Source organism: Trachurus trachurus, assembly GCF_905171665.1.
Source record: "Trachurus trachurus genome assembly, chromosome: 10".
Classification (NCBI taxonomy): domain Eukaryota; kingdom Metazoa; phylum Chordata; class Actinopteri; order Carangiformes; family Carangidae; genus Trachurus; species Trachurus trachurus.
In genome coordinates, this window is record NC_139894.1 from 25,122,518 (window position 1) to 25,146,101 (window position 23,584).

A 23,584-nucleotide genomic window follows, 5' to 3' on the forward strand; every position below is an offset into this window, starting at 1 on the left:
ATGTTTAAGCCAGGCAAGAAAAAAAAGAGGACGTAACAACAATCGAGGGTTGAGGAATGAGCTTCGGCCAATTAGCCAATCCACTGGGCAAGATGAGGTGTGGAGGCAGCATGTTGGATAGATGCACAGCAATTTGAGAAATTGCTGGAAAAGGCACAGGCAGAAAGTGAAACACAGGTCAGTAGTCGTCTCTCCACGGCAGTTCCTGGGGTACAAAAAATCATCAGTTTACGTGTTTGAGTTAGACCCGCAAGCTTGAATAATAAACAAGGAACAAGCGATCTGCCACACAGCTAGTAGGGACGATAAAGACTTTGCCGAGGGCAGCCAACTACTGTAAGAAACAGAATAGAGCAATTATGCTGCAGTGATTTCACTGAGGACTGTTGTGGACCGATTCTGTTTTAGACAGCCGCACAGAGGGACTGTCTATGTATGTGACAAAGAGCTTCGAAATAATGGGCTTTTTCTCCAACGATAAATTCAGAGAAACAACCAGTGCCAAGAGAAACAAGACATTGTGATTGTTTTCCACGGTTGTGAGTGCTAAAACTTGTTCAAACATTACATCAGATTATAGGATAAGACAATATACATTGTAGGAAAGTGAAAAAATGCCATGAAATATCACAAAACAATTGGCTATAGTGCAGTTAAGATGGCAGAACCATTTTCAGTATGGTTCGCATTAAGCTAAATGAATATCTGGACCGTATGTTTTTCACTTCTGTCAAAGTGGAATTATGACTAACTGGCAGCTGCCACCAGGCCTCTCAGACTTCAGTCGCACATGGTCTGACATGTACTTATTGATCGGCAAAACACTGATCAGAGAGTCCGACAGTCTGTTGCACTTATCGTTAACCCAGCTGTAAACGGTAGACATGTAGTATCAATGTGAGCTGACTTGCCTTAAATCAGCTTTTTGGCAGCTGGCACTCATGTTTGAGGTGAAGTCGAACTTTTAGTAATATGGCTGCATTCACAAATTCAAGGATTAGCTTTGTTACGTAGCAAGTTAGATCCAGGGCTCAGGGCGATTTTTGTAACTCTTTGTGCAAAACATCACAATTATGATGCTTTAGCAATTAAAATGATTATAATTGCTGCCTCTATGGTGCACTACACCACCAGTGGAAGGTGCATTGCAGCAACCTAAGGGCTGGAAAATGAAGCAATGACTTTAGTTTTAAAAACAGTAGTTCTTCAAGTGGCCACTTGAAGAAATAGTGTAATCAATCCCCATGGACTTGTATGTAAAAATGTCCAACCTCATGGCAGAAATAAACATGCTGACAGCCTGGTATATAGAAAAAGGATTTCACAGTAGACTTGAGTGACAGTTTTCTCTGAAGTCTCAGCTTCACTCACATCTCACCTCTTTGCCCATTTTGAGAGAAGCTTGGACTTATGCAGAGTTGGGCACCGCCAAGAGGGCAACAGAGAAGCAGCCAACTTTTAGCTTAAAAACTGCTTTGCAGAAATGTGTTGGAGATGTGGGCCTGTGGGCTACATCCATCTTTTTGCACAGTCTATGTTTTGGACAAACAATGAACTGAGAGGCTCAGATTAAAATACTACAGAGACTGTGTGACTTTATCTGCTCTCAAAAACCATTTCTCCACTCTGTCTTTATGTAGAAAATAGTTGTTTGTTGCTATTGCTTGAGATCTCTTGAAAACTTTATTTTTATCTTTCGAGCCTTAGCCATCAATCTCAGAATATGGACACATGTTTTGTGGGAGTTCAGACTGGGACTAAATATTAGAGTAAAAATTCATAGTCGGCATGGTAATGGACAAAAAACACCAGTTTTTCCACTTACCAACTTTATGCTTTTCTCTGTTTTTTTCACCTGAGTCAAGTCACAGGATGTCACACTTAGAGCACAACCGTACCTGTGTCCCACTCGGGTTCTCACATTGTAATGGGGACATGATAACAGCTTTAGTGTTGCTGTTATTTCAAGCCTAAAAGCACAAGTGGGACAAAGTGAAAGCCCTTATAAAGAAAGCTTTCCTATCTAACCTCCAAACTCTGGATTCACTTCATGTTGCTCTCTCTGTGTTTCCACTCTAAATTTACAATTTCAATTAATCATTTATGTTGTATATTAATTTAGTATGACATTCAGATATGTAAACAAAGACCAAATGTAAACAAAACACACAGTAATGCGTGAGTGCACAGTATTCCACTAACTGACAGTTGTGAAAGGCAGGAGAGGCAGCCAGCCAGTGTAAATATGGATGGGAAAAAAAATGGCACAAGAAATGTTTTCTAAAGGAATGAAATGTACTTAACATGTTTATGGGGCCTTGAGGACACACAATGCATTTCTTGTGTGAAAATGTGAATGTAAACTTGTTTGTTTGGAAGAAAACTACCTTTAAAGGTACCCTGTGGAGGAGCTCTTATTGTCTTACTCTCCCTATAGTCTGCTTCTACACCACCCACAAACACACACATGCAAGCACACAGGAAACAGGAACAGCTGCACGCACTGTCACACACAGTCATGAAGGCAGTAGTGTAAACTGTACTCTAATCTCTAATATATGAATAAATTAAATATGTGACAGTAAGACAATAACACATGGCACAGATTTAGTGCCAGCTGTTAAACACATTAATAGCTGTTGTGATTGAACACTGCGATGTTCCCCTCCTCTGACTCAGCTTGAGTATGCGGTGCTGGGTCATTGTGGATGCTGCTGTGAAACTTCCTTAAACGTTATTTAAATTCATATAATTGTGCAATTGTGTCACTTATGCCAGTTCAGTCCCACTGATCCATCTTTCTGCCTTTTGGTGTTTTAGAAGCTGAATGATAAAATAGAAGAACAGCGATGGAGCTCGCTAAAATGTTAATGCCCTGTTACCGTGGCTACTGCTGGATGCTCTTGTTACAAACAGAAATGGATAAAATATCAAATGAGTCAGGGAAAAGGCTGGGACAGCGACTCTGTCTGAGAATGAGTGAGAAGGAAGTTTGACTTGGGGAAACTGGAGAAAGGAAACAATGGACAAATTGTACATGACCATGTGGAGTGCAAGTCCTGTCAGATGTCCCACAAATAGCATTATATGAATATGCTGTTTCTGAGTCACACTCTTGTACAGTGGATGTCAGGGTGAACTTCTGGATGCATTACACTCCCCTTGGTGAAAGCTGGTCATAAAATGAATACAAGACAGCATGCTGAAATAAATTTTCCAGTATTTGCCTCATTCATTATGTCGTATTTATAGAATATACATTTTTCCGAACCTGTTAGGCTATACCTATCGTCTATATTCCTTGAAAAAACTCTCAGGTTTTCTCTCAGACACTCAGTGTTAAATTTTTTACTCAAGTTGAAACAGCAATTGTAACACAGAAGACACACTCTTCTACTAGAGTACTAGACCTCCTTGAAAACTGCCTTCAGGTTACATCTCTTGTGAATCGGCACTATACAAATAGAATAAATTGGCTTGCATATCGTACTGTCACTTATATTGTCTCGAACTCTCTGGCAAGGATCTGCAGGATACTGCAGCTTTATTTACAAGTCAACATACCAAAGTCAAGTACACAATGCATTATGTCATCACAGCATCTGATTGGTTATTTACTCAAGCTACACTAATGCCCCTAACATCCACATTAGGATGACTGATAATCACCTTAACCCCATAATTACCAGATCTTGAGCTCATACTTATGAGAAAATTATCGCTTAGATAGAACAGTCAACAGATTATGTCCCATTATGAGCACTGAAAGTGCAGCTGGACATGGATGCTAATCCCATCATCACTGATCACATACAAACTGTGCTTCACTCCACAAGAAAGAAAAGGAAATACTATTTATTTTTTGCATAACAGACAGTAAAACAAACAAGGACAGCAGGGGGCTCTCAAACTACTCTTAATTACTGCAGAGAAAATAATAAGGGTATTGAAATAGAGAAAAAACACTCAGCCCTTATGAAAATCCCACATGGGTACTGGGTTTTGGCAGCGAACTGTAATATTGCACTGTAGCTGACTGTTTTGGAGGCTGAGCTGCTGTTGCTAAGAGGAGAGGGGAGGATGGACCTGTGGTGGAAAAGTCAGCAGGCTGATATCTGTCCCACAGCTCTGTGGGCAAAAAAACTGCGGTGGCCACTTTAAGGACACTGGCAAAGATTGATGGGTATTTTATTTTTCAATCTAAATTCGATCAGCTGTCAATCTTCTGTATGGATCCAGGTTGTGGCTGGACAAGTAAGGTTGAAGGGAACTGCATCAATTTTCATCTCTGCATCTTAGGTTTTGACCATTTCTTTTGAATAAGTCCCGTGAGAGTTGTTCAGTTTCATGGAAAACAAAGTTGGGATTGGCTGCATTTTTTTCATCATTGTGCAAATATTCTCACATTTCAGTATATTGTGATTTGTGTCAAACGATTTTTGGCTATTGGTTTCTCTACAAATGTGGATGCATGTGCACCTCCGTTCAGTATCACTGTTGTGTTTCAAAGACAGAAAAAACTTTTGACTGTGCTACAGTGTAAAATAAATGGTAATGTTGAATGTTGATAATAGTTTAGCTTTCTGCCATCTATAGCCAAGGACCTATGGTTGAGGCTGTTACATGCATGTATGTACAAATGCATGAAAATTTAAACAATTACTTTCAATATGATTCAAAAATTCAGTATGCCCCCTAACGGCTATTCATGTGCTTTCTTTGTATTTGTCACATTCATTTAATTAATTGGCTTTTAATTGTCTGTCTGTGGGGACAGGGTGAGCCCAATGTGTAAGCCCACAGCTTCCTGACCTCTGCTGTTTTCTGCCATTTTTTTTATTCTAAAGCTTCAGTGCTATTGGGTTTCATACTTGAGAAAAGAAGTTTAATTTTTGTCCACTTTTGGTTAAAACAAGCACCCTGTAAAACAATCAAAGATTCCAAATAAATGTGAGCCAATTCTGTAGCACAAAACCTCAGGCCAAAAATGGAATTAATTGTTTCAGTTGTCAGTGTTGCTCTGCCTTCAGTTTGTGAAACAGAGCTTCTCTGGTAACTTCAGCTCTAAATCCACCCCAGTCTGTCTGTCGGTCTGACCAGTGGTGACAAGCTCCCTCACAGATCCCACAGAGAATTGCTCTCTCTCACACATACACATTTTCTTTCTACCTTCCTCGCTATCTACGTCTGTCATTTTCTTTTCTCTTTCTGACACACATGCACTCTCTCTCTCTCTCTCTCTCTCTCTCTCTCACACACACACACACACACACACACACACACACACACACACACACACACACACACACACACACACACACACACACACACACACACACACACACACACACACACACACACACACACACACACACACACACACACACCTGTGTCCCCTGTGGGTGCTGTTTGGAGCATTGCTTTCTTTCCCAGTGAGGCACCATTGTGAAGACGCCCAGCCTGAGGGAAGAGAGGCCAATTTAACCCTCCCTCTATCACTCCTCTCTCTCTCTCTCTCTCTCTCTCTCTCTCCGTGTGTCTCTCCCTCTCTCTCTTTTGTCCCTGCTGACTTGTTTGTCCCACTGGTGTTTACCTCCTCCTCTCCCTCTGTTTGGCTCAGCGTCCACCCTGACAGTGTAAGGCCATTATTTTTCCTTTTTCACTTGTACCCTCTCCTCTAGCCCCGTTCCTCTCTTTTCCTCTCTCTCTGCTGCGCCCACCATCCATTCTCTTTCTCTATCGGCACCCTAATTGGCATGGCACTTTTCCCCCGTCATCTTCAGTGTTGCTTTGAAAGCTGCAGTCAGCTCAGCAGGAGACAAGAGAATGTGCAAGGCCCCCCCGCACTGACAAAGTCCAAACCACTGTTTTAGTATCAATGTTATTCTGGTCTTTATTTACACTACATGTTCCCTCAGTTGTCCCTAAAGACACTCATTTATACAGGGGGTTAAATACAGAATTATATACACTCAGGCGTGCATATATGAATGCATATGTGCCATGTATGCAAACATAAACATACAGCTTATGTAGGCAAACTACTGCTACTACTGCTACTACTGGGAAATGAAATAGGCAAAGTACAGCATATTATCTTAGCAGAGATAGAGGACAGCTATGATAGTCAGTGCATGATGCTCAAGGAATTCTCTGTACATTTAAAGTTGTAAATATTTGAGTGGCTCCTGCAGCTGTGCGTATGCCTGCTTCCACCAAGCTGCAGGCTGTCGTGGGCATAGTAATGCTTGTCAGTTCTCCTGGGGTGAGACCTTACCACCGAGCACAGCTAAACCATTACAAGGCCTCCTCCGGAGCCCCAACGTCGAAGATGGCAAACTGTTGTAAGTTATTCATGATACGTTGCATTAGACTCGCTGCTGACGCTTGCTTTATATACCCGTCACTGCGCGGTACTCAAGGCACCGCCTGTACCAACTTTAATTCAGAGATTCAGGAGGAAACAATGTGTGAGAATAATCAATATTGATGATACCTCTAAATTCTTTTGACTTTTTGACAAAAATATTATTATATCAAGGATGAGTTTCAGAGAAAGAGATATATGTGTATGAAAAAAGAGAGAATGGTAATGGTGTACAAAAAAAAAAAACTCCTCACAACCCCCTAGGTCTCGTTAGTTAATTAGTCTCGTTAGCCGGCTTAAAAGTGGAATCTCCCCAAAGCCTTGCGTAGATTTATCAGCAGTAATTGAAAGGTAATTCCAACTCCTGCAGGTGTAGCTCAGCCAGTGCTTCCAAAAGTGAAGTTAAAAGAGCCAAGTGGTTGAGAGGCATATGAGAGCAGCAGTATATTTTACAACATGGCCATTGAGACTCTGCACAGCCTGCGCTCCCTGTCTACATATCTTTATCCTTTGTACTTCCTCCTCGACATTGCCTATTCCCGCACAGCCCCTTCTCACCACTCCCGTTTAGCACCTCCCATCTTCTTCCTCAATGCTCTCTCTAGATTCAGCTTAATAATTCATCTCCACTCTTGCTGAAGAGAACACATACCCTGCAAAGCAGCGAGACGGGAGAGAGGACTACCCTTCAATAACACCTTTCTGCAATGCCACCACAGTTGGAAGCCCCAGGCTTCTCCCTCTCCCTCTCTCTCTCTCTCTTTCTCTCTCTCTCTCCTTGTCTCGCTCTGGTTTTCTCTTTCCCGCTCCCGCGCATTCCCCCTTTTCACGGCTCCCTCTCTTCCATCCCTTCAGCACGTACGCATTATTTTCTACCCCCGAGCATGCCCAAGATGCCCCCAGCTGTGAGGAAATGTCAGACGTTTACCACCCACTACTCTCCTTACCAAATATGCAGGCTCACACAAACACGCAGAAAGCGCAAGGGCATATAGTACACGCAATTCGCAAATACACCCTGACTTGCGCACACAGACACACACATGCCAACACCCTCCCGACACACAACACAACGGAGGAAATCTCATTAGTCGGAGGGGTGTATGGCATTGATTTCTGCTTCTCTCTGGTCTTGGTGGGATCTGGTTTGGCACAGTCTGGCTCATGCTAGAGAACCCACAGCAACACCACGGGTTAAGCCGATTACATTTTTGGGGAGCAGGGAGACCTGAGGGGTAAAAGGATCCAGTTTTGTTCCACTCCTCCTTCTATACCCCCCCACCCCCTTTTCCTCTCTGCTGATTTATTCATATGCTCCTGAGGTTTAGCCACCATGGGCTTATGGTTGCATTCATTGACTTGAGCTGGAAATGATTTCAAATTCTGTGGTTTATATTTGTGAATATTGAATATAGAGACAAATGGGAAAAAAGGGAGGTGGGGTGGAGGTGAGAAATAGTACAATGGCTCACTAATGCGGCCTTGTGAAAATAGACTTCACAGCAAAGCAAACTGATAGCAATAACCAGGTTGATAAGTGGATATTACCTTGCTGTTGGGCATATTTAAACATGTGAATAGCTGGCAAGCCGGCATAAATTTGATCAGAAGCTGCGCATATCTGCCATTTCCCTGCCCTTTATCCCCCATGCTTTGATCCTGCATCAGGTGTAGTTTGATAGAAATGCTTGCGGTGTCAAATTTCACACAAAGTCGGGTCGAATAAAAGAGTACACATGACATTTTTTTCCCACTAAAGCCCGCTTTGGTGTAAAGAATTGAATGGGTAAAAGGTGTGCCATTAAGATAAAAAAAAATGAATATAGCCAAAGTCATTACGTTGCATAGTGTCTGGTCATTTCATGCTTCTGTCCACTGCCAGATGGTGGAATGCGGGCCAGCATATGTGAGTCAAACTGGGAGAGAACAGAGGTCTCTCTGGTGTTGGCAACGCCGTCCCCGTCGATTGAATCCTCATTACCGTCCTCTCATAATTGTGTTTCTCCTTTTTTTTATCGGATATTCTAATGGCTGCTGTTGCATGTAATTATGTAGCAATTATCTGCCTCCTTGCCTCGAACTGGTGTTCCATCGCTGTAATGCAAAGTCAGATTGTGTCTATTACACTCCCGCCGGCATGGCAAGTTCACTTCGAATACCGTCAGGCTACTTGACAGAGGACTCATTGAATGTTTGCCCCAAGTTCTCTTAAAGTCCAAATAACCTCTAGCCTCCATTTCAGTTCGTTCATTGGTTCAGTTCCAGCCCTGTCCTGCCCACTCTGTGGTACAGAAGGATAATTAGTCTGCAATTTCAGAGAGAAGAAATCATTGATATGTATTTTTCTCCCTCTATTTTCTTCCCTCGAGTCAAGTTGATTCTTTGAAGTCACAGCGTGTATGAAATCACTTGATCTTTATTTCTTTAAGTTCATTACTTATTTTCTAGTTGTGTGCATGTCATGCATTTTTAACAAACCCTTTGAGTTGACTTTGTGATGTGTTGTAGCAGTGAACATCAAAGGGATCTCTCTCTCTCTTTCTCCCTTTCTCTCTCTCTCTCAGTCTCTCTTTCTCTTTTTCCCTCTCTCATTCTTTAGCCTTTTCATCTCCCTTTCCCCTTTTACAGTCTGAACTGCTTGCTCAGAGAGCTTTTCTTTTCCGGCAGCATTGTGAAAGAAAGGTAGAGGCAAGAGAGGTAAAGAATTGCCATTGTTTATTTTGTTGTTTGTTTTTACTTAGGATTCTTTCATTCTCATTCAGACCATTAAAATTGGTTGCATGCCAACGATTAAATAATAAACACTTCCATTACTCCTGAAGGCAGATTCCTTGAAGACAGCATGAAAAGAATGAATTGCATTTTTATGCACTTGTTGACCAAAAACTAGTTACACGTAATATTCTTTGGTATGTTATTAGTGTAGCTATAGTTACATTTTAACAGTGGTGACCCTAGACTCTGGGTGGGCACCCACCAAAGAGCCCCCCCAGCCCCCACTTGAATTTCATCTGTCAAAATAAGACCCCACATAGACAACACTGCATGCTAGGACACACACTCTCAAACCTCAACAGTTAATGAATTAAATGCAAGGTTACTGATGGTGTATTCTGCTGTTTAAATGGATGTTTAAAGTGTTACCATGCTATCTAGTACACACATTCAAGGACCATTCAAAATTGATTTTGATAACTGCCCTTTCATACAGCATCACTATAAGGTCAAAATTTCAATTAGTACTTTGGCCTATGTCTGGACTTGCGTACTTTGTGTTCATGAATCATTAGTAGGGCTATTTAGCTAATGTAAGTAAAGTAAAGCCTCAAAGAGCTGCTAGCACAGCTGTAGACTCTTAGTATTATTTTAGCCTGATACACTCCTGACCCTTAAGTGTCTGAGTGCAGCATATTTACTGCACATTTCTCCCTACCCTGCCCACACCTGATTAGCTCTTAACTGGCTGAGCTCACCTGATCCTGCTAATCAGACGAGGCTAGACAAAGGGAATTACAGTGTTGCAGATCTCTACAGTGGGCAACAGTAGCTACCCATAAAAGAAGGTTTTAGTTCTTCAGTTCTATCTGGAAGCTGAATATCACCAGTAAAAAGAAAAAAGAGGAGAAGGAAAAAGAGAGATAGCCTATATGGTTTTCCATGGATAGAGAAGGTGATCACTTTTAAGACACTGATAATTAACTAACCAGACATGTAGACTAATTACAATTTAGCAAATACTTAATGTTGCAGCTTCTCCGTTGTGCAAGACAATCATGTAGTGGTGTGGCGCATATGTTCTAATGTAAAACAGAACATCAGTAATGAACTCCCCCTCACTGAAACATTTACATACCTTGCGCTTGACATATCCAACAATCACGTCTGTGAAAGCACCACCACACACACACACACACACTCCATCTGTGCCCTGCCCTTGCCAGACATCTTGTGGCCTGCAGGGCAGCAGCAGGGTGTGGTCTGCCCTGGAGGCACCAGAGGGGTGCCCTCTTGCCTCGAGGCTCTCAGCAAGCCCAGCTGCGCCATGGATGGTCCCTGCCCCTGGGTGCTGAATAAGTGTGTCACCTTCCGCTGATTCGTTTTTTGCGCACTCGTAGCACTAGCCAGCAAAAAGTTTTCACGATAAACCTCTCGCTGACAACCAGATACAAGCTAGCAGGGTCTTCTAGATACCATATGTTCATGCAACACTTCTTGTCTGCTCTCTGTCACCGTGAGGCGTTGCAGTCAGCACAGAGACATACTGTAGAATAGGATTCTAGTGTCATAATTCATTATTTGTTGTCGCATATGACACAATTACTTTCAAAACAAAAATGTATAGAGGGTATGCGTAACGTTACTTCCCTCTGGGACGCGCCTCTTTCATTCGGACTGAGTGGCAAAACAGATATCTCTCAACGTGGCGTAGCGATGGACACAGCAAAACTGGGTAAAATATGTAGTAACAAAACAAACTGCAGTCAGAAGGACTCGACAATGATCCGTACCAGCTCCCCAAAACCATCTGGTCCACGGACACAGACATGTCGCCAGAAATCATTGAATCATTTCAAAATTAATTTATTCAATCAGCCATTAGATTTAAACAGAAACCAAAACTAACCACTGGTCTGCCCTCCTCCTGCAGTATCCAAACGTATACATAGCTACAGTATAGTCACATTGTTTATGTTGTGTGTTTTAATCAATTCTGTAACACACACCGTGGTACCAGCAGGGTGATAGATATGCTCATTGTTAATGTTAGAGGGGGACAGCTCTCCATTCCGAAACACCTCCATTCCGACATTCCGCTGTTCCGAAATCCCCCACTCCGAAACACCGCTGTTCCGAACATGCCCCCGAAACACCACTGTTCTGTTAGCTTGTTTCGCTGTTAATTATGCACATGATCCGTTTGCGCAGCCTCCGTTTCCTTTCTGATTGCGTCCGTTTGGAGTGGGGGGGTTTCGGAATGGAGGGTTTTCCCCAATAGCTTTTCAGAATAGCGGGTTCTTTAGGAAAAATAGGTTACCTCGCTATTACGAAGTATGGAAGTGACTCCCAACACTTAAACCTGACTTGCTTCTATACTGAAAAACTCTGACATGTCAAACTTTAGGATGTGTTAGAGTAATGATTCATATAACCATCATTCCGTCATTGAAAACAGGTTATTGAATGTAACTCAGTCAAAGTAAGACGTATCCTCAAAATATTTTGCAGTTCTGTTAGGTCATGCATGCTGTACATGCTAACAAAGTTAGACATATCAGAATTTTGGCAGCTCTGCCACTCGTCTTTTAGTCAGGCGTACCTGCAGCGACTTCCGAGTACTGTGATGTCACATTCATACCCTCTATTAGAGCAGCCTTTGGAATCAAGAACAACTGTTTTAATTCTCTTTTTTTTTTTTACTGTAAGTTGCTGCACTTTTGCACATTCTTATGTGAATAGCGGTCCTTTCTCGGCTCAACAATTTTCCTCACTGTTGGGTTTCTCTCCCACATAATGTTTAGTGCCCCAGCTAAAGCCTGTAATCAACCTAGTAAGCAATTTCCTCAATGCATGCACATTGTGGGAGATTTGAATGTACAAAATGGAAAGGCTATCTTAGGAGTTAAGCTTTTTTCTTTTCTTCTTTTTTTCTTTTCTTCATGTGTCCCTTGGCATTTTCTCATGCTCAATACAAAGTCAAAGGATAGAGGTACAGAACAGCTATTTAAGACGACGGTAGGCTGAGGCAGTTTTAATTTTGGATTTTCAACAATAGACTTATGGAATAAAACGCTCATTAGTCTTACTTGTTTTAGTCATTCAGTCCATTGTTCTGGCAGTGAGAAAGGACACCTCAGCTTTTGGCAAGTCATCGAGCAACAATAGCCAAAAGTTGCTTTCATATTGTTGTGCGTCATTGCGGGGTGTGATATGTGGGAAGTGAGTAAGAGAGTTAGAGACATAAATTTGAAACAAAGCATCAAAAATATATCACAAAAAAACATTTGCTGTAAAATATTTTCATGAGCTAATAATTCACTTGTGATCTTGATATTCTTGTCTGAAGTCCTTTACTGAGTCCTTATGTATTATTACTGTGTGCTGCTGCAGTTTTAAGTGTGTAAGTCTGCAATGTCTTCCACCAGAGGTGTATCGTGGTGGAAACACAACAAAAACTTTTTTTTTTTTGGCATCAGATCTTGAAGAAATGACTGCTGTTCAGCCAATCTGAATGGAGAATCCAACAGAGCTGCTAGAATATCAGACGGGTGCTTACTCCTGCATGAAGCCTCGGCAGCTGTTGCTATAGAGACTGAGAAGTTGTGGTCAGAAGTTTCTCTTGGATTTCTCATTGGCACTGTCTTGTCTGAGCTGGTCCTCTGTTTCCTTTAGCCTTTTGTTCCCTCCCTGATAATTCAAAAGCACAAACACATACTGCCCGCACAAACTCACACTCACACACATGCACACTCACACAACTCCCCTGTTGTTTTGTTTTGTTGTACTAACTGCAGAAATTGTCCAATTCAATGTAGCCACTGTCACTGACTTTCAATACCCCCCCCCCCCCCCTTTTTTTTTTTTTACAAACTATTCAAACTATTAACTGCAAAATTGAAACCAAAATATAATATACATGACCTGCACCATGTAGCCTAATCAGATAGCTTACTGTATTAGTCTCCAATAGGGAAATGATATAGCCCACTCTTGAAATCTTTGCATTTGTGCTTCTTCATTTTGGTACTCCTTTGGTACTCCCACAGTCCAAAGACAGGTTGATTGGAAATTCTAAATTACACATAGCCGGTGACTGTGAGTGTGTGAGGTTGTTCACCGGCCCTTGCCCCATGTCAACTGGAATTGGCTTCAGTAATTGTGTTGGTTTAATAATTGGCTTAACTTGTTACAATAGAGGCTCTCTGCCTTCCACGTGCGTGTCACTTATGACTTTGGCTGAAAAACAACTTTGCGAGATCAGCGCCGCCGCCACGGTGTCCCAGCTCTTGTCTCTGCACACCGCGACGCAAACACGCTGTGTCACCCGCAATTTCTTGTTTATGACAGTCAAACTACACAAATATCCACGTCGTAACATCGTATAAAATGTCATCTACTGCTCTATTGATTGCTTTCACGCTGGCTTCTGCACATGGCCAGGACGAGGGTAAGCAAAACAGTGGAAAAGCGACCAGACTTACATACAGTAGTTCCTCTTAAATGATTTACACGGTAGGAAAAAATATTACTTATATTCATATTCTATTTAAAAAAAGCTGAGCCAGCACTTTGAAAATTATTTCATAGTGTCTTTAAGGCAAAGAACCGTCTGTGAGAGGTGAAAAATAATAAAATGTGTTTCCCAGAGGCTTAATGGCACCCCTAACAAGTGTACTGTCAGGACCTCTACCTCTGCCGCTCCCCCTCCCTCTCTCTGGCTGGTACATGTTTAATTGCAGGAGTGGAGACAGGTGTGCTGGAGGTCGGGCTACCAGCTGATCATCATCATCCTGCTCTGCTATAAATACCTGGTTCCAGCTTCAACTCGCTGCCAGATCGTAGACCTCTTTGTGCAGTCAATCATGTTCAGCCATTACAGTTGTGAAACTTTGCCTTTTGCCATTTACTGCCTACCTCCATCCACACATTCCCCTTGTTTGACCGCGCGTTACCGTCTCCCGCCTGCCTCCTCTGACTGAAACCCATCATGGACTGCCTCGCCCTCGCTTTCTCTCTCTGCAAAACCCAGCCCTGACCCCCCACCACTACTAAGTCCCTGCCTCAGTTATGTCCACTTCTCCCAGCAAGCAGTCAGTCTGTTCTTCCAAGCTTTTTACTAATTCCCTTTGGTTCAACCCCCCCCCCCCCCCCCCTTCTCTGTCTCTGAATTCTGCATTTGGGTTCCCAGACTTGCCTCAACTCCCCTGGAGGTGGGAGTGGTCTAAAATAACTTTAACTCAAATACTTTGCCAGCAATACAGGGAAAAAAATGTCTAGTGAGTGGCATCAATATGCAATATTTATAGAGTTGTTATCACGTTTTCTGAACAGTTTCAATTGATTTCTGACAAGCAACAAGTGGTTAAAGCTAAGAGAAATTCATCAAATTGTTAAATACACAAACAGAAATAACATCTACATATATCACTATATACTGTACATGCTATATCATATAATTAAAGATGAAAAAAAGTGTTACACCTACAAATATGGAGAAATACACAAGAATGATAGGATCATGTTTCCACAGAAAAGAACAATGGGGATATCTGACTTTTCTCTAAATATTTTGGTAGCACGAGAAGCAGAAGATAAACTAAAATAAACAAAGAATTAAATGAACAATTTGAAATTAAGAGTTTTTTTTTATTATGTAGCCTTTTTAAGTAATTGGATCATAATGGATTTTCACAGTTCTTATCAAAATGCTATTTACAGTAATAGGTTTTAGACAACCCTTATCTTTTTATTCGTTTTGTAGACCATGGCTATATTCTACCTCTGAACTTGCGACTGAATAAACACTCACCAAACACTTTATTAACACCATACTAATCACTGTGATCTAAAACAGCTCAGCTCTTCATGGCCTGGGCTCGACAACATTTGAAACTTTTCTGCAGATTTTCCTCCGTGTTGACATGATGGCATCACATCTTTCATGCAGATTTGTGAACTTCCATGCTGCCAATCTCCTCCAAAAGGTGGATTCTACTGAATTCTGCTGGAGGCCTCTCAACTCACATTATCCTGCTGGAAGTAGCCATGAGAAGACGGTAAACTGTGGCCATAAAGGGATGCACATGGCCAGCATCACTACTCAGACAGGCTGTGGCATTTAAACCATAATTTATTGGTATTAAGGGGCCCAAAATGTGCCAAGAAAACATATCCCCCCATCATAACACTACCACCACAAGCAGCAGCCTGGGCTGTTGACACGAGGCAGGTCGGGGCCATGGATTCATGTTGTTGACGCCAAATTCTGACGCTACCATCTGCTGCCTCAGCAGAAATCCAGATCCATCAGACCAGTGCTGTGTTTTTTGATGATCGCCCTAACATTACCTAAATCTATGAGCCTGTATCTCCACTGCTGCCACATGATTGGCTGATTGGATAAATGCAACAAGGTTAAGCAGGTGCTCAGGTGCTCCTACTGTAATAAGATGCTCATTTAGCTATTCACACGAGCTTGGATTTTGCAAAGAAAAATATAAAAAAAAAAAAAAAAATTGCCTTGTAAGTTTGACCGCACTTTTAGTCTGTGCAGGTGTCCATATTATTGTATCCAGTTTAGAATTACAGTGATTTGGGAAACCCTGTTGCCTTCTTTGATGCATTTTCTGAAGGATTATGGATCTTTTGAGACAAGTTGGCTCGCTCTCTGTATCTTTCTAATCCGTAGGTATATATTGATTTTGTATATTTTACCGACCTCCTGCAGGGGAAACAAAAATCCATACTTTTGTTTTTTATTATTTACTTTCAGGTGGATGTAAGTGTTTTCTTGTAGTGAACAGGCCCACAAAGAGAGGGAAGATATTAAATGGGAGCGGAAGCAAACAGCCTGGGAGGAGGTGTCAGGGAGGTTTGAAATTACCACAGTGAACTATTTTTTATGAAGCTTGTGAACTACTCTAACTCAAGAGGATTCTTTGCTTTTACACCGGACGTGAGAAGACATGAAAGCACAGAAAATTGTCAGAAATTTTGTAGTCCATTTCCACCCTCTCTCTCTCTCTCTCTCTCTCTCTCTCTCTCTCTACACACATATACAGTATATATATATATATATATATATATATATATATATATATATATATATATATATATATATATATATATATATATATATATATATATATATATATACAGTATATATATATATATATATATATATATATATATATATATATATATATATCTTCTCAGAATGGCTCTGCGAACAGTCAAAAGAAAGACTAGGAGCTACAGTCGTGTTGGACTAAAGTAGGGCAGTGTGTGCAACTGGGAGTAAATGTGTTCTTAGCCTATCCCACTCTGAAGTATTTGCACTGAAGCTGAAGTGGAATAGAGAGGAACATCTATCAGAAAACACTCAGCCAGATCCATAGCCATAGTCATTACTTTGACTGTATATACAGTTCAGTTCATGAAATACTTGTTTTCTGAAAACTCATTAGTGTCAAGGTTTACTCCACTCTTGTTCATTTTGGTTTACAATGTTCCTCTGTTTATTCTGTTGAGGAAGTCTATCTCCAGATTTTTAAGATGAAAAGCATTTCTACAAAATAACACAGTGTAAACATAAATTCATTAGTACATCAAATACAGAGCAACAGCAACTTAAGGATGCTGATTAGGTTTTCTTTTCTTTTTTTAAAGGGAAGAGCTAATTAAGCCATTCTTATTATGTAATCACTGTAAAGTAAAGGGGATGCAAGAATCTCACTACTCCAATCAGAAATCAGCACTCTGCTTGCACTGTTGTAATGAAGCAAGGATGGCAAGAAATCAGAAAAAAGGCAGAAGTCTGCTGAGGGTTTCTGTTTAGTGCATGTAAACGAAAATGTATGTACAGTATCAAAAGATTTAGCTGCAGTAAAAATACAATAGACGTTTTTTTTTTTTTGGGGGGGGGGGGGGGGATATAGAGTGAAGAGTGTAAGAGAGAGAGATAATAGTCCTTCTGAATAAAGTTTTTTTTTTTTAAAGAAAGAAAATTATAAGTTTTCTTGAATTTCAGACACAGAGCAGTGACAGTGAGGAAAGGGGAAATAGGATTTTGGGGAGGTTCTTCACAGGCACTCCAATTTCACACTATCAAATTAAAGTGTCCATGTATCTGAGGATGGATGAGTGATATCCCTGCTAGGTGCTAGGTGGTCTGCAATTCCCATGAATAATTTGAGTGTGACACTGTGGGCGGTCCTTCTAAAGGAGATTGTGCAGGCAGGGGGCCGGGTAATGATAGATATACCTGGTTTCCCTTTCATCCCTCCCCTTCACCTCACCAAGAGTTAAAAGATAATGTGGATCCTAAAGCTAGTGACTGGCTCTACAAATTTATTTTAGTGAATCATGTTCCTCTCTGTCCTTTAGTTTCATCCTTCATTTTTCTTCATTTAGTATGTAGATTGTGGTACTTGGAGTCAAGTTAGGAGCGTTCAGGCATTTCTGAGACACTTAATTGTATATTTGCATTCATAATCCAGATCTATAAGCCACGTCAGTGGAAAAGAAAAATAGCCTGAAACATCTTCGGCACCACAGAGAACTCCCACACAGCTTCACACTATCATTTACTGCCAAGGTGGCAGCTATGGTGACAGAGGCTAAGAGGGGAGCCTGTCATTTGAACAACGAGGCAGGAGGGAGATGACACGGGGAGCAGGGACTCAAGAAATAGTGAGACCGAGCTGGCAGGAAAAAATAAAATGAAATAAGGGTGTAAGAGGCAACATGGTTGTTTTAGCAGAGAACAGAGAGATTAGTAAAATAAGTGGCAGTTGTTTTGTCGTGTACTTCGTTTCAAAGTCCGTTTTAATACACACAACACGGATGCACTCTAGCTAGACAGCCACTTAACAGTACACACGCACATACACACACAGATCGATGCATGTGAGCAAAAATGTGTCCACACCAGTCAGATGTCCATCCTGCAGTAACTGTGGTGTTCCTCTTTCCCCTGCACGGCTCTGTTTCCCTCCCAAGGCTGAGAGTTGATGTGTGACTGACAGACAGCCATGGACAGCTTGGTTAGACACACCACACTCTGGGGAGGCCACCAAGACTGAAACCACATAGAGGGGGGCTGGATGACTAGAATGAGGGAGGAGGTGGGCGGCTGATTTTTAGTGGTGAAGGGGCTGGAGGTAAAAAAAAAAAAAAACTGATTGGATTGCTAGTGCTAAAACATTACGTGTGAGAGAGATAAACAGACCGAGTGAGACAAACACATTTGGCAAGTATAATTAATGCTGTATTTGTCACTTCTCTTTTATTCCCTGCCAGCCAGGTTTATACATGTCCTGCTCACACCCCATCAAGGTTGTGTTCTCATTTCTTCTCTGCGACTGCGATAAATACACATTCAAAAATCGTGCAGGATTTACAGGCACTTCCACAGACTGCAGACATGACGCTTAACGGCATTCGCAGAGTGCCTTAGCCTTGATGTAGTGTGTGCCCTATCCAGACAGAGTAAGATTGAATTCAACATCAGTCGGGATAATTCAACAATTATAGTTAGTAGTTGAAATGTTAAGGGCAGAAATCTCTTGCCTTGAATGGAATCATTCAAAACATCCAACAATGTGAGGTGTGAAAATGCTGCATGTTGATTCAGCTGAATGTCTGTTTTCAGCTTGTTCCTCTGTCTTGTATCTATGATGTACAAGTACAAGTACTGTATGTAGATGTTACTTTCAACTTATTTATTTGCAAAAGTGTGCATTGGTTTTTTAACGCTTGTTAATATTAATTCAAGATAACCTTGGTTATTGAAACTTAGTGGGCTAGCTTGCTTCACAAGAGGAAGCCTGCAAACATACGTGTTCAGGACAGATTGGACAAGATAGACAAGATAGGCTATGGGTAGCTGGTTAGCATGCTAGCTTATGTAGAAGAAATGCAATGTGAATGCTAATTCTGATGAAAAAAAATGTCACTGGTAACCTATAGATACTTAAAACCAGATCTATTATTTTGGCAATGACACTGAAAAAGTTCAGAGGATACCAAGCATTATGTGTAGGCCAATGTGTTTGGTTTGGCTGTGTATCTGAGCTCAGCACCTTTATGGGACTTGTTGAAAGCTGGCTGCAAATATGCTGACAGAAAATATTGTCAAGTGTTACTGAACACACTGCAGATGAGTTTTTTTGTACATTCACATACAACAAATGTGCTCATCTGATTTTTATTCAGCAATAGGCCTACATCATGCCTTAGTGTGACTTTACCTGAATGGTGTAATTTCCCGCATCTCTTCATCCCGAGGTACCTCAGCTGTAAATCACCTTCAAAAATGTACCATCTTTACAGCAAGTGCTAGACCTTGGCCTCTGATAACCTTCCTTCTACTTTTCCTTTGCTCTCCTTCATCTCCTTATCAAAGACCCAGCCTTTTAATCCACCATGCCTCTATGGTCACATTCAGTCATGAGTGTCCTGGAAATCCACCCCATCTCCTCTTCAAATCCATGCAAATCACAACATCTAAGAGCAGCAGAGCTTCCTCTGAGAAAGAATTATGCACATGTGGGAATTGGACAAGTGAAGAAGGAGGAGTGGGGGAGGGATGTGTGTACACCCCTCCTCTTCCCTCTCATCCTCAGCTATGTTTATGTCATGCTTCTCTTCAAACGATCTCACTTGTTCTTTTAACTTGTTTCAGTTTGGCAAACGTTAAGCAAGCTAGAGACAGTGAGGAGGGATGGGGGGAAGAAAAAAAAAAGTCCCAGGCATTTTGGAAAGATAAAATATTGTGTCTGTGATCCAGGGGGTTGACTAAGCACTGGGGTTTAGAAAGTGTGTAAGAGGGGGGAAGGGGTTTTGTTCGACAGTTAAATCTGGGTGCAGAGAGGATGAAGGATAAGTGTAGGAGGACTACAGCGGATTGACATTACACACAGATATTGTATGAATGCGCACACACAAACTTAGGTTTTGAGTTAGGGCTGAGGTCAGATCTGGCTTTGAGTTAATCTCCCTAAAGTAATACCAATATGTATTATATTTCGAGTTGACATTGTGTTTTCCTACATGTTTGGCACTGCAGTGGCAATGCGATTATCTGACATTAACGGTATCTCTAAATTCATAAAAGCCTTTCCAGCCACACTTTACTAGGTGTGCAGCATGAGGCTTAAAGCTCACTGACATACCACCATGTGAATTTCATCACTTATTTTTACAAATTGAGGCATGAATTTAGAATACACTGTGATTTTGTCACCTCACATATAATGGGCCAGTCTTGCTCTGTTAATAAGTAGATGTTAAAAGACGGTTCCAAGGTGATGGTGAGCACCTTCTATCATCTCAGTGCTGGTAAGACACTTTTGAGGTTTTTTCCCAATCCACCTGTATGCTTGTTTGTCTGTTTGAAGTATTTCTTAAAAGTGATTAACAGATATGCAGGGAAGGAGGGAGGGGTGCTCCTGAAGAGATAAATACAATAATATGCAACTTGTGAGTGTCTCAAGATGAAGAGGCAAACCCTTCATTATACACTTAATCAAATACTTAAAAGAGAGCTCTCAAATGTGTCCAGTTTGAATAGAGCATATGTCGTTTTTTTCCTCTGCTGCCATGTGGTTTCTTGAGAGGAATGAGTGATGGTGATTGTTGCTTGACAAGAGCTTCAGCTATTTTTGTCAATAATTGATGTGTTGGAATAGGCTAGGGCAAGCTGATTAGTTTGCTAACCTCGGACGAAGATAGTGACACTCTGAGTGATAGAAACTAGTGGTGCATCTCACTGTAGGAGACATCTCTTTATTAGCAAAGTAAAGACATCTGGACTGCAAACATTTCCTCTGATATGTCTATGACATGTTAATGTCAATGTTAGCTTTGTACCAACAGCAAAAGTTACAAATAACTCTTTAAAGACCCCCTCCCATGAAAATCGTGTTCTTCGTGCTTTTCACAAGTTCCTGTGGCATTTTTCTTGTGTTAGAACACCTATCAGCAGAAAAGGAAGTGCAAAATTGCATTTCTGAGTTTTTCTGCCTTCAAATTGCTGTGAACCAATGGCAGACGCAAACTGGCCATTTCAGGGAGACTGGAGTTGACGTGTCACAGCTCCAGGGGAGGGCACTAGTGCTACAAGCTCCCGCCCCGCTCTGCATCTGGCTCAGAGGTAAAAGCCTTAACAGCTCGGTGTAGCTGTCAAGGTATAACAGGTATAGCTCACGTGGTAGCGCAGCTTGCACCATGAGCAAGGACTATCTTCCAGTCTGGGATTGAATCCCAGTGTGGAGTTTTACGCTAAACGCGCTGAATCGGTAATTGTACAGTGTCCAGCTGTCAGTGAGTGGAGGTGGGGTGCGAGGAGGTGGCTGGGCGGGTGCAGAGCAGCGCAGTCTCCGCCCACCCCCCAGAGGTGCATTGCTAATGAGCTGGTTTTAAAATGACCAAAAAGGGTCGCGGGAGGGGGACTTCAAAGTATAAACACACTTTTAAGTTAACATTTATTTCTCATTTACACATTCAACATTGTCTTAATGAAATGAAATTAATTTGCTACCAAACTTTTTTCCAGTTTTATTGTGGTGGCAGTGAAATCATTGGCTGAATTATGTTTGATCCAAGCACGTTTGAATGGATGGTTCCTGTATGTTTAGGAAACAGAGTCACTTTGGTTAAAAAGCCTGGGGTTTTTGTTAATTGTGAATAAACTTGAGCTGTCAAATTAAACAGAATAGACGCAGTTTTTTTTGCTGCATGATCAACACACGTTCTGTTACATTGACGTTTGGCCCAACCCAATTTTACAGTTGCTGGTATCACACTGAAATCTGTGACCCATCAGATTTTGTAACCACAGAGGCAGGTTGCCCATTTTCAAGATTTGTTTTGTTATCAACAGTGAGCCAGATTAATAGTGTACAGTAATAGCATAAACTACACAAAGTCAGATCTACATATTAGGAGTACATGACAACTGAACTGAGCCCCATCAGAACTGGCTCCAAGAAGTGACAGCCGAATGTAGGCATTGAGTCGTCATGAATGGGATAGGCTTCTCTTATATTTATTTTACAGTTTTTCTCAGTCGCTTTGGTACATTTCTCAGATCAGACTTGAAATTCTGCTATCTGCTGTTTCCTACATTATCAATTGCTTATGTCATGTTGATCAAAATGTATTATAATGGGTCTCTGTTGAATAATCTCACCCCACACAACATTTAGGCATTAGTTCTTCGCATAAGTCTTTACACGCAAAATGGTTGAACAAGTTGTCATAATATGTCAAGAATATTTCCATACATTTCCATTAGACTTTTTATCTAAATCTGTCCTGAATTGGTAAATTGCTCCCTGGTCAATCTTGACTTTCTCTAATAAAGGTGTAGGAAGACTGCACTGTAATTCCTACATCACTGCATGTACAGTTTTCCCTAAGGAGATTGTCATATGTTCACATTTCTACTTTAGTTTTTTTCTTTGTGCTATGCACTGCTGTCTTTTCCTTTCTGTATCGCAATGACATGGTCTGTCAACAAATTACAGTACAAACAGTAAAAGCATAAATGTGAGTCTTGTCCAGTCTCTTGCAATCAATCTCCCACATACACTAAGGTGTAACTTAGAATTTACAATAATTTTCATCAAAACCTTAGCCATAGTTTACATCAGAGCATCCCTCCAGAGTACACTGTTATGTTGACAACATGACTAAGCAATTTGACTGTCTTATCCAGTGACACAAGGATGGCACTGACATGTTCATTGACAGATATTTACTTTTGAGAGATGAACTAAGGATTTTGAGCAAGAGACTGTCTTTTGCAGGTAATCCATGGTGTTTTGCTATTTGTACGAATTGTTTTGAGAAATGCAGTTACTGTTTTGCAAATGTCGGGGATGATTCGAGAAATGTACCAAAGTGACTGAGAAAAACTGTAACTGCAATTAACTATATAGACACTTACTGTATGCAATTATTTTGCGATTCAATATTTTTACTCAATTGACAGCCCTATAATGAACACAATTTATTGCACTGCAAGATTTGTTTTTGTTTTTCTTGTTGAAAATAGATACTGTACAGTCAGCATATCAACATATTTGCAACCTGCAGAATGTGTGAATTACCAACATGTTTGTTAGAAAACCTTTTGATGTTTAAGACAAGAGTGATAAATTATCTTATTCATTACTCAGTGGGACCTGACAGAGAAAACTTAGACATTTGATAAAAGAAACTTAAGCTATGTAACCAGATTCTTTCCTTACAGGGTTGGTTGAAATTACAGTTTTTATCAGTCGTTTTGGTGCTTTTCTCAGATCAGAATGAAAACTAGTAGTTCAACCTCCACAACATTTAGTCATTTGTGCACATCATAGTAGCAATTTCTCATTCCTCTGGACAAATTGCAAATTCTTTTGGACATGTTGCTCTCCTGTTTTATAACATTATCATTTGCTTATGTCATGTCAGTCAAAACGAACTATGAATGCTGAATAGTCCTTCCCTATA